Source organism: Piliocolobus tephrosceles, chromosome 4 (genome assembly GCF_002776525.5).
Source record: "Piliocolobus tephrosceles isolate RC106 chromosome 4, ASM277652v3, whole genome shotgun sequence".
NCBI lineage: Eukaryota > Metazoa > Chordata > Mammalia > Primates > Cercopithecidae > Piliocolobus > Piliocolobus tephrosceles.
In genome coordinates, this window is record NC_045437.1 from 115,514,521 (window position 1) to 115,526,493 (window position 11,973).

Genomic DNA, 11,973 nt, shown 5'->3' on the forward strand with positions numbered 1-11,973 from the left:
TGGTCATATTTTGAGTTCTGTACTTAGATGTCTGTGAGATTGCCTATTGTATTCTTAATACAAATCCCTCTTAAGCCAGCCTAGAATAGGTTAAGATAATCGAAGTGACTTGACTTGGCTGGAGTGCCGTGGTGCGATCACGGTTCACTTCTTCCTTAACTTCCTGGGCTCAGGTGATCCTCCCACTTCTGCCTCCCCAGTAGCTGGGACTCCAGGCATGAGCCACCACGCTCAGCTAATTTTTTGTATTGTTTCTTATCAAAATGTTGTATTTTTCAGAAGAAATCTTATATATAATATATTGAAAACCACTGATTGCTTTTCCTTTGTCTTTTTTTCTGTGAATGTGTGTTTGAGTCCTTTGTATTTCTTCTTTTACACAGGATATGGGCTGTTTGAAAACGATTTCATTTTCTTCATTATCATCATTCATTTCAGCCACTTCAGATTTTCATCTCCCCAAAAATGTTGATGTACAAACCGGCGTGGGGCCTTGGAGTCTTCCCAGGAGTGTCAGGAGCACCTAAAACCTTTTTCTTCTTCTTACGTAAAACCTGGCCTTTTGTAGATGTCCAATAATTTGATTTTGAAGTACTTACGTTTTCTGTAAAATCAAAGAAGGAAAATCATAATCAATTCTTTTTAAGTTATTTCTTCACGAGTAATCTTTCCTTCTTTTAAAATCGCCCCTCCATCCGCAGCTTTTGTGTAAGGGTGGATTCTGATTATACCGTTTCACTGATGGATCTGACGGCTGTGTAAATGGAATATTCCAGTCTTTAAAGAGTTCTTTCTGTACTTTTTCGGGTGTCATAAAATGACACGCCAAGAGTCTTTCACCAAACAGATAGTTGTTCATTGTTTCAGCAACTGTCTTCGCAACAGACTCAGACTCAAACTCCACGAACGCATAGCCTTTGCTATTTCCAGTCCTTTTATTTCGGGATCGTCTGAACCTTGTAACAGTGCCATACTGGGAGAAATAGGAAAGGATCTGGTTTAAGTAGGTTAGGTAGGTGGCGCACACAGACCACTCCAGGAGTAAGTTGTTCCTGATTTTTCAGCAGTTATGCTCTTGCGAACCTGCCCCACCTCCTTCTGAACTCGGCATCTACCTGTGGGGTTCAGCGACAGGATTGGCCCAGCCTGGGGCAAAAGGCCGCCACGCCAAAAGCGGCCGATACCAACTCCAGGCTGTGCTCCCGGAAACGCCCACTTTTTTGTATTTTTAATACAAACGAGGTTTCACCATGTTACCCAGGCTGGTCTAAGTAACTCCTGGACTCAAGCGATCTGCCTGTCCAGGACTCCCAAAGTGCTGGGATTACATGCATGAGCCTCCGCACCCAGCCTGGACTTTGAAATATGTTGTATATCCAGTCAGCAGTCAACCCTGCGGGAACATCAAAGATGAGGAGAAAGAGAGAAGAGATATCTCCAATTAAAGGAGTTAAGAAGAGACGCTTGAACTTACTTTTTTATTTTATTTTTTTAAGTCAGAGTCTTGCTCCGTCGCCCAGGCTGGAGTGCAGGGGTGCAATCTCAGCTCACTGCAAGCTCTGCCTCCCGGGTTCACGCCATTCTCCTGCCTCAGCCTCCCAAGTAGCTGGGACTACAGGCGCCCGCCACTGCGCCTAGCTAATTATTTTGTGTTTTCAGTAGAGACGGGGTTTCGACGTGTGTTAGTCAGGATGGTCTCCATCTCCTAACATGATTCCCCTGCCTAGGCCTCCCAAAGTGCTGGGATCACAGGCGTGAGCCACTGCACCCGGCCTGAACTTGTGTTTTAAAGTCACTGCAGGCTGGGCACAGTAGTCCCAGCACTTTGGGAGGCCAAAATGGGTGAGCCGCTTGAGTCTAGAAGTTTGAGACCAGTCTGGGCAACATGGCAAAACCCCATTTGTACAAAAAAAAATACAATAAATTAGCCAGGCGCAATGGCACATGTGGTCCCAGCTACTCAGGAGGCTGAGGTGGGAGGTCGAGGCTGCAGTGAGCTGAGATCCACCACTCCTCTCCAGCCTAGGCGACAGAGTGAGACCCTGTCTTAAATAAACAAAAACAAAAACAAAGTCACTGTTTTGGGGTTTTCTGGATGAAAACTTTGTTTCCATTAAAAAAAAAAAAAAGAGTGGAGACAGTATGTATTACTGATTCAAAATGGTAACCAGATGCTCAGAGTAATTGTATCCATTGTTTCAAAAACCAACCTCAGGATTATTAAAAGTTAGTTTTATTGGATTTTTTTTAAGCTGTGCTGAGTCACTCAGGTCTGTCACTTCCAAGCCCGTATTTTACCACATTGTAACCCTATTAGGAAGGAAAACTGCAACTAAGATAATGATCCATCCTGAGATGAAAAGTTTCACACATATACACCACACATTCCCCCTACCACAGTCTGATGACACAGTGACCCAACCTTAGGCAAAAGGGTACCACGGCCAGCAAATGCATTTTTGTCTTTATTTCTTCTAATTTTTTTCCTTTATTTCTCTAAAAGCAGCAAATTCATTTAACATTTTACTGAGATTCTCAACTGCTGCCATTTGGTGTGTATAGCAAATTGTTTACAAAGTAACTTTTTTCCATTTTTGATATTTTAATGAAAAATCATGTTCTTCAGTTTTAAAGCCCTGTCCTCTCCCAAAGGAAGATGAATTACAAACTACCAGGTAATGATTATTTAGAAAAATAACAAAAGCAAAAACAGCTTTTAAACCCTTGTGAAACAAGGGTAAGAGTCCAAAGTCAAGACCCTTTGTGCTCAGTGGAGGTGCTAGCTGCCTCGGGACAGCATCAGCAAGCACTTCACCACCCACAACTTCCTCAACAGCTGGGAGCCATGCGCGGACCTGGGAGGCTTCCTGTTCCACAAGCTCCACTCTGTTTTGCCCCTCTACCCTTGCTGTTGGGCCTCCCCTCCAAATCTGCCTAACAAAGGCAGCGGAATCTTTAATACCATTCGGCTTTGTCCATGGAGACAGGATACTGTAGAAAGTTGAGAGGCTCCCTGGTCCAGCCTGGGGGAGGAAAAAATATACAATGTAGCATGGATGGGTTCACTTTCATGTCCACTCAGACACGTGCTAATACTTATTAAATGGATGTATCAGATGCTTCAAAAGTCCATACCTGTAGTAGTGCAGAAGTTGCTTGTAAAAAAGAAGCTGCAAAATGATAAAAATGTCTGCAGCAGTTCAGGCTTGTGATGACAAAGCTGGTTCTGATAAGCAGTTATTGTGACAAGCACAGCAGCTTCCCGTGTAAGTTCTGTGTTCAAAGGGTTTCATTTAGACCACAGGAAGCTGGAATCCAGATTTAAAAGGCTCTCTCCTGACAAAATGTGGTATATCCATCAATGGGCTTCTACTCAGTAATGAAAGCAACAAACTACCAAAACATTTTATATGTCATGGACCAACCTCGAAAACATTAGCTAAGTAGAAAAGCCAGACACGAGACTGCATATTGTATAATTCCATTGATTTGAAATGTCCATGAGAGGCAAATTTATAGAGACAGAAATGGGCTGATTTACCTCAAGAGGCAGGGATTCAAGCTCTCTAGACTAGATGTGATACATACATGAGAAAAAATAAGGAAAAGAAAAGCAATCGAAATATAAATAAATGAAAATAATACTTCCAGATTATAAAGAAAATCACATTCTTTTTGTAATAATTTGGAAGATAAAATATAAAGAAAAATCTTTAATGTTGACACTCAAAACATTCTGGTTTGTTGCTTTTTATACTTTTTATGCATATAAACATTTTAAAAAGTAGAATCATAATATATAGTCTTTTGTCACTTACTATGTTTTGGGCATATTTCTATGGCAGTAAATATATCCTTGGCATCATCATTATAATAGTTGGATGTATATTAAGTTAATCATTGCCTCCCCAGAGGTAAATTTTCTTATATGTACATTTTAATTGACTCAAGCAAGCATTTTTGGACTGAATTTATAGAAGTAGAATTTCTGGAGGAAGATAGCATAAAACAATTTTTGGGTTTTTAAAAGAAATTTTCAAATTATCCTGCAGGAAAATTGGTTCAGTTTCTACTCCCACCAACAGGGACAGAGCTCCCGTTTCTCCCTTCCCTTTGTCCTCCTTGCTGGTCTTTAATCAGAAAATCTCATTGTTTTTGTTACATTTCTTTGGTTTCTAGTGCTTTTGAACCTTTTTAATATGTTTATTGGCCATTTTTATTGTTGTGGGAAGCGCCTGTTTCTCTGTTGCCTATTTTCTGACCAAGCTCTCAAGTCACATTTCACTTAATTTTTATCCTGCTGATTGAAAGTATTTTAACTTAGCGATTTTAATGTAAACTGGAGCAGAGCAGACTGTAATCATCTCGGTCTTGCTCTGTCACCCAGGCTGGTGTGCATGATCATAGCTACCGCAGTCTGGAACTCCTGAGCTCAAGTGATTTTCCTACCTCAGCCTTCCAAGTAGCTAGCACTACAGTGCGTGCCACCATGCCCAGCTGATTTTTAATATTTTGTAGAGATGTGAATTCGCTATGCTGCTCAAGCTGGTCTTGAACTGCTGACTTCAAGTAATCCTCCCACCTTCGCTTGCCAAAGTACTGGGATTACAGGCATGAACTACTGCTCCCAGCCAAGAGCTCACTTTTATTTGCTAGTGGTGTTCTTAGTATCTTTTCATATTTGAGGTTTCGGTGCTAGTGCTAAAGTATTACACTCACCATCCAAGGTTTACAGGACTTTTGTTTTAATATGGAACCGATGGAACTGTTTAGTTCTGTGTCTTTGCAGGTATACAAAATGTGCCTGCCAGGACTCTGCTTTAGATCCATTGAAAGCAAGAAGTAATACAGTAAAACTTTGCCTGGCTAGAGGCTTTGAAAGAATGGACTATTCGAGTTTAATTCTATTAACTTGGAAGCATGAAGATGAAAAAAATTCAAAACTTAAATTTCCTGTTGAATGCAATTTGAAAATATAGCCAATGATTTCACTTTTCTTCTCTAGTAAGTTTAGACATTCTGATCTACTTGGTGTTTTATTATAGAACTCCTAGCTTGCCTGAAGATCCTTTTCTAAAACTTTAGATGTAAGAGAATGTAAATGGTATTGTATTAAGGGAGGAGACCACCCCTCATATTGTCTTATGCCCAATTTCTGCCTCCAAAGAAAGAAGAAGTAAAAACTAAAAGGCAGAAATGAAATCCACAGGCAGACATCCTGGCACCGCTCCCTGGGCCTGGTAGTTTAAGGTGGACCCCTGACCTAATTAGTTCTGTTATCTGTAGATTACAGACATTGTATAGAAATGCACTGTGAAAATCCCTATCTTGTTTTGTTCTCATCTAATTACCAGTGCATTCAGCCCCCAGTCACGTACCCCCTGCTTGCTCAATCGATCACAAACCTCTCACATGCACCCCCTTAGAGTTGTGAGCCCTTAAAAGGGACAGGAATTGCTCACTCGGGGACTTGGCTCTTGAGACAGGAGTCTCACTGATGCCCCCGGCCGAATAAACCCCTTCCTTCTTTAACTCAATGTCTGAGGAGTTTTGTCTGTGGCTCGTCCTGCTACACAGTATGAGATGAGGCTGGATGAGAACTGATACTTGTAAATATACTTTTTAGACTAAATCTCTGATTGTCACTTGTTTTCTTATTTAACTTATAAAAATAAAACACATTGGGTGGAGGGTGGGAGTAGGAAGGAAATTTATGTCTTCTAATTGCATGTCATTGTTTCATATCAAGACAGAACATGCAGTATCCCTGGCCTTGGACCTACAAAAGGAAACACATTTTGCTATCTGCTGTATGCCAGAGGTCCTAAACACCTGGAGGGAGTACTGCAGCACAGATTGCTGAGTGCTACTCCGGAGTTTCTGATTTATCAGGTCCAGGGTGGGATCTGAGAATTTGCACTTACAGAAAGTTCTCAGGTGCTGCTGGTGCTGCTAATCCAGAGACTACACCTTTGAGTGCCACTCTTGTCTACTAACTGTAAATTGTAGAACTCCAGAAAAAAGCTTAGTTTGGTCTGGGATAAGAAGCACACAGGTTATGGAGCAAATGATGAAAGATTCAACCCTTGATCCCAGCCTACTCTGGAATTCAGGTAACAAGCAATACACTGTGATATAACACAATTCTTGGTTTTCATGATTCCAAATAATAGCCAAGTATCAAGTGAGAAATTCAGTATCATTTGCAAGGCTTAGAGAGGCCAGGTGATTCTCAAAAAATGGGCCTTGTATTTGTTTTAAACCGGTAAAGAACTTTGAGTGCTTATTAAATTGAAACCTTTGTGTTTTTATTTTATTTTATTTTATTTTTTGAGATGGAGTCTGGCTCTGTCACCCAGACTGGAGTTCAGCGGCATGATCTTGGCTCACTGCAACCTCCGCCTCCCAGGTTCAAGTAATTCTCCTGCCTCAGCCTCCTGAGTGACTGGGATTACAGGCACCCACCACCACGCCTGGCTAGTTTTTGTATTTTTAGTAGAGACAGGGTTTTACCATGTTGGCCAGGCTGGTCCTGAACTCCTGACCTCAGGTGATCCACCCACCTTGGCCTCCCAAAGTGCTGGGATTACAGGTGTGAGCCACTGCACCAGACCCAAAAGCTTTGTGTTTTTAAAGATATTAGATATGTTTCTTGTTTTAAAAAAAATCTTAACAATAATGTAGGAAAATAAGAGAAATATTTTTCCAAAAAAGGGAAATCATTGTGATTATTTTATCTTATTGGAATATTGAATAATATAGTCTGCTTCATTAATCATCAAGCATGCTATGGATTTTTCAATTTTATAGGATTTGTATCTCCATTGAGCTAATACTGGTAATTCTTGTACTCCATTTGAAGGTGAAAAATATAGGCCAAACTCACAGACCTTGCATAGAAGCTGGATAATAAAGACAGCTCTGGAGGACCACATACACACACACAGACACACATATATATAAAGCATACACACATATATTTTTTAAAGTTTTAAAGCTTTTAAAGCAAAAGCTGGCCCCTCCCCTCTCCCAGAGTGGGTGGGGACAGCGGTTTCATGGTCAGCTTTCCTTGTGATACCACAGGTCCCTCTGGACATGCTGCTGCCTGGCCACGCCTCCTTTTGCTTTCATCTTTCTCATTGACCAATGGGCTTGGATCATTAAGGCCACACCCCTATTCTGCATTCTAGTGGGGCCCTGGTTACACCTCCTCTGGCTCAGTCACACAGCTGCCTGGTAGGTGACTGGAGGCATTTGGCAGTCATTGCTGGGATTTTGCTGATGTGGCACCAACCCTGCCTCCCTTCCCAACTCATGATGGCTGAAGAAACTCGACAGAGCAAATTGGCTGCAGCCAAGAAAAAGGTAAAACACACCAGGTCGTGGTCCCCCAACCCAGCCACAAATCCCCTCCAATGGCAAGACCGCTACCAGAGTCCATACCACTCCGGAGGCACACCAGGCTGGGTCCCCCAAACCTGGCACCTCTGGGTTCCCCCCACCAAAGTCTTGTCAGTCAGACCTTCCCTTCAGCAAGCAGCCCAAGCCCTGCCCTCATCAGTCACCACTGGGTGTTTTTGGCCAGGTGACTCCTGGGGCCCCCTGGTCCACACTCAGCCCTTACCTCCCGCTGCCCAAAGCCCAACCTCCCTAGATTCTTTGGGCTCAGGTCTCCAAGAACCTGGGTCCCCCAGCCCAAGCCCCTGCCCTCGCCAGTCACCCTGGGTAACTTTGGGCTGGTGACATCTGGGGCTCCCTGCTGCAGTCTCTGCCTGTCATCCTGCTGCCCCAATCCCGACCTCCCTGGGCTCTTTGGGCTGGTGTCTCCAAGTACCGGGTTCCTAGCCCTACGTCCCCCTCCCAGACTGTGAATCAGTGACTCAGGCATCATGCTGATGTGGCTCCCCCCTCCCCAGGAGGAGTGGAATGTAGTGATGTCACAGTTCCCCTAGGAGCTGTCATTATTGCTCCAAGACTGGCCTTTGATCTTACAACCTAGTCCCCTAAGAGTTCTCACCCCATTTCTGGCTCCTCTGCTGGAAGCATAAATTTCCAGCCAGAAGGGGAATGGGGACTATGGGACACGGGAGTGAGAGTTTTCAGGCTGCCTTAATCCCTTAACATAGACATTGACAGTGCAAAAAGCCTATACTTCCCCCATGAGCTCAAAACATTAACAGTATCTCTGGGTGGCAATGGGAGAATGGGTCTGGTTTGGTTTTCTCCCACACTTCTACTCTCCAGAGATACTTTAACATTTTTTTCTGAGTTTTTCACCTCATATTCTAATTCTCCATGGTTCTGGGACCAGACTGCCCTTCAGTCGGTGGTCTCTGGAGTGAGAGCTGCTCATCTTCTGTGGAATAGGTCTCGAGAAACTGAACTTGACAGCTTGAATCTTCCTCATATCATCTCAACCTGGGGTACTTTGAGTGTCACAGGATAAATGTGAGACATCTTTCTGAAGCATCAGTTTCCCTTGATTCTCTTGAAAGAGAAAAAACATTAATGTACTTAGGGATGACAGTCATGTAGGTTTCTAAGAACCTCTCTGAAATGAGACCTCTCTGAAATGAGGCTTAAGTTGTTCTCTTTCTGATAAATTCCCAGCTTTAAGAGAAAGGCTGCCTTCTGCCATGAGGACACATTGATATAAAAGTTTGAGTGGTACTGGTGCACTTCTTAGCACTAACAGATGTGTGAGGATGTATGACTCCAAACCACAGAGTGTACAGTTCCTGCCTCCTTAATGTTTACTGTTCTACCTCTGCCTCTGGTTTTGATCCCTGGCAGCTGCCGATTCGTGGCAAACCCCAGAGCTTGGAGTCAGAAGACTGAGTTTAAGGTCCAGTATTGCCTTTTATTTTTTAAGCTATTATATCAGTCCCTCTCAGTCACTAAGTGATTGCGACATCACTTTGTACAGTTGTTGGTGGCATTAAATCAGATGGTGTATAAAAGTATTTTGTAAAAACTGTAAAGGAGGATACGACTGTAAGGCTTTGTTGTTCTCATGCGTATTACTCCTCTTCTTTCCCACAGTTAAGAGTATCAGCAGAGGAACAGCCCTGGTGTTCCAGCAGGAGTGAAGAGAGAAAAGAAAAAAACAGCAGTAACCCTGAGACAACCACTTCTGGTGGTTTCCACTCACCTGGAGATGTGAGTCTTGGCTGGTCAGGCTCCTGGGCACAGGGGGCCCAAGGGGCAGCAGTGGGTAGTTGTTAAGATTGTGGAAGAACTGCCAGGTACTGGTTAAGAATTCTGGGTTCGAATCCTGCTTCTCTATATGCTAGGGATATGATTGAGGGCAAGTCGCTTGAGCTTTCTGGGCCTCTCTTTTCACATCTATAAAATAGAAGTGGTGTTGCTTGACTTCCATTTGTGAAGTTAAAATGTGATTTGTTATTGTTGTTGTTTTTATGTTAATCCCTAGAACATGGCCTGCTGTAAACACCCAGAACACCCAGTAAATGTCGTTGCTGTTTGATTTTCCTCATCCCCAGTCTCAAGAGGAAGCCAGGCCAATGAGAACAGCCACTTGCCATCCGACTGTCCCTTTAGAAGTCACTGAAAGGGCCCCAGGGTGTGGTGAGGAGAGCCCCAGGCACTAGAATTAAGAGAAGCTCTAACTGGCCACTAGCTTGCTTGGTGACCACAGAAAAATCACTTCGTCCCCTGGGCCTCAGTTTCCTCCTCTGTAAGATGATACTGGATAAGATCAGTGTCTTTAAAACTTGTTTTTTAGCTGAAGCCCCCTTTGTTCAAGTTAACCCTTACTCAGAAGTCTGGTTTTTTAAATGGAGGTTGACATCTGGAGCTCTACTAGATTCATCGCCCACATCCTGGGCCTGAGGAGAGGGGTCCACTGAGTGTATTAAGAGCTGCATTGGTCAGGTGACTCCATTCTGTGACTGCATTTCTCAGGAGACTTTTCCATCTATTTGTTCCTGCCCCTGGCAAAGCAGCAGGTGGCTGTTGGGAAGAATGGCACAGGCCATGGTTTTGACCTCTGCTCTTCTTCAACATTTCATTTCCCTGGACCCACATCTTCCTCCTTTCCTGACTTTCTTGCTTCTCTCTAAGCCACTTTTATCTTTCTTCCCCTGCCTTTGTTTTTACCTTTTCACCTCCTGTAGATTCAGGACATTTTGAAGGTGCTGGTGTCCAACTTTAACCATTCTGATGGGGTAGCGCTCTCCCATTGGACAAGTGAAGGTGAGCTGTGCTGAGACCCCTCTGGCTTGCTCTCTCCAGTTGTGCATGCCCCTGAGGTTTCTCTGGTTTGTGGGATACTTTGTCTCTGGCTTATTTTATGTTGCTGCCATTAACCTTCAGCTTGTTTATGTCTTGTTCTTCCCCTGCTTGACTGATTGGGTGTTTTCCTTCCCTGCATATTTTATCATCTTGGAGAAAGTGAGACATACCTTAAAGTTTAAAAGTAATTTGGGAATAACATACAGAGCAGGCGTGTGGGATTTGGGGCATTTTTTTCTTTTCTTTTTTCTTTTTTGAGACCGAGTCTCACTCTTGTCACTCAGACTGGAGTGCAGTGGCACAATCTCAGCTTACTGCAATCTCTGCCTCCCGGGTTGAAGCGATTCTCTTGCCTTAGCCTCCTGAGTAGCTGGGATTGCAGGCACCTGCCACCACGCCCAGCTAATCTTTGTATTTTTAGTAGAGACAGCGTTTCACCATGTTGGCCAGGCTGGTCTTGAACTCCTGACCTCAAGTGATCCACCCACCTCCACCTCCCAAAGTGCTGGGATTACAGGCATGAGCCATTGTGCCTGGCCTGGGACTTGGGATTTTGAATGCCCAGTTTGGTACTCTTAGACTAAGAATGATGGGAAACAACAACAACAACAACAACAAGCAACCTTTAGGTTTTGCCCTAAAGGCAAAGATCTATAGACCACATAAAAGCTCGTGATTATCTTGAATTAATTCACTTTGGTTTAACAGTAGGGAACATAAGGTTAAGAGAAAATGAGTTCACATTATAGTTAGAAGGACTGAAGCTTTTTACAGAGAAACTAACTGTAAAAGATGTGAGGTTAACCAATCAGATGAGTGACCAAGGCCCTAATCTCTGGAAAATCCAACAGACACTTAGCCACATTAATTTAACAACAAAGGCACTTTGCTAAATAAACAGTGGAGAGAATAGTTGAACAAGGGAGGGTGCAGACTGAGGGAGTCAGACTCCTCTGAAGGAGGCAAGAGAGAAGTTTGGAACATTCCAAATGTTCAGCTTACGGGTATGTTGGTTCCGAATGGACTCGAAGGTGGAGGAGGTGACATTTGAAGTTGGCTGGAAGATTAAAGATGGGTAACATTCATCCATATGGGGAGTCAGAGAGGCAGGGGAAGTGGTGAGCTCATGGCCATCCTTATGAACTCATAGAGCATCTTTCAGGTGCACAAGGAGCCTGGGAGTCAGGGCACGGGAATACATGGGGCTTGGAGACAACCTCCTCTGGCTGTGATTTGGCATTTCCTCCGTATCTAACTTGCCTAGGGGCCTCCTGCCAAGCCAGAGGAGCAGGGCATGAATGGAGGCAGATCCTGCTGGAGATGGACATGGGAAGGGGGACTGACAGAGCACCCTTGGCTGCTGTTAGAGAGTTGTTCAGCCATCACACCTGTTACCCCTAGTCGGTCAGATCTGTCCAGGTGCTGTGACTCACTTTGCCGGCTCAGAAGAGACACTGAATTTTACGGTGGGGAGCACAGGCCTAGAGGTGTCCTGCAGTCGGATATTTGGCTTATGCTCTTCCAATGGTCCAGTAGTTTGGGGGTCTGCGGCCTGTTTCCCCATGCTCTGAGATTCTGTGCCCAGCCCAGTTCTCTCTGTTCTGGAAACAAAGGCCCAGAAACAAAGAAAAGAAAAAAATCAGCATAACAAGCATTCGCATGTTTATTGCAGCACTGTTCATAATAGCCAAGATTTGAAAATAACCCGTGTTCATCAAC

At 43.8% G+C, this 11,973-nt stretch overlaps 1 pseudogene; it reads right to left on the reverse strand.

Annotated features, from left to right (window-relative positions):
• Positions 1-287: 287 nt before the first annotated feature.
• Positions 288-11,818, reverse strand: LOC111521627 (annotated as a pseudogene).
• Positions 11,819-11,973: the final 155 nt, after the last annotated feature.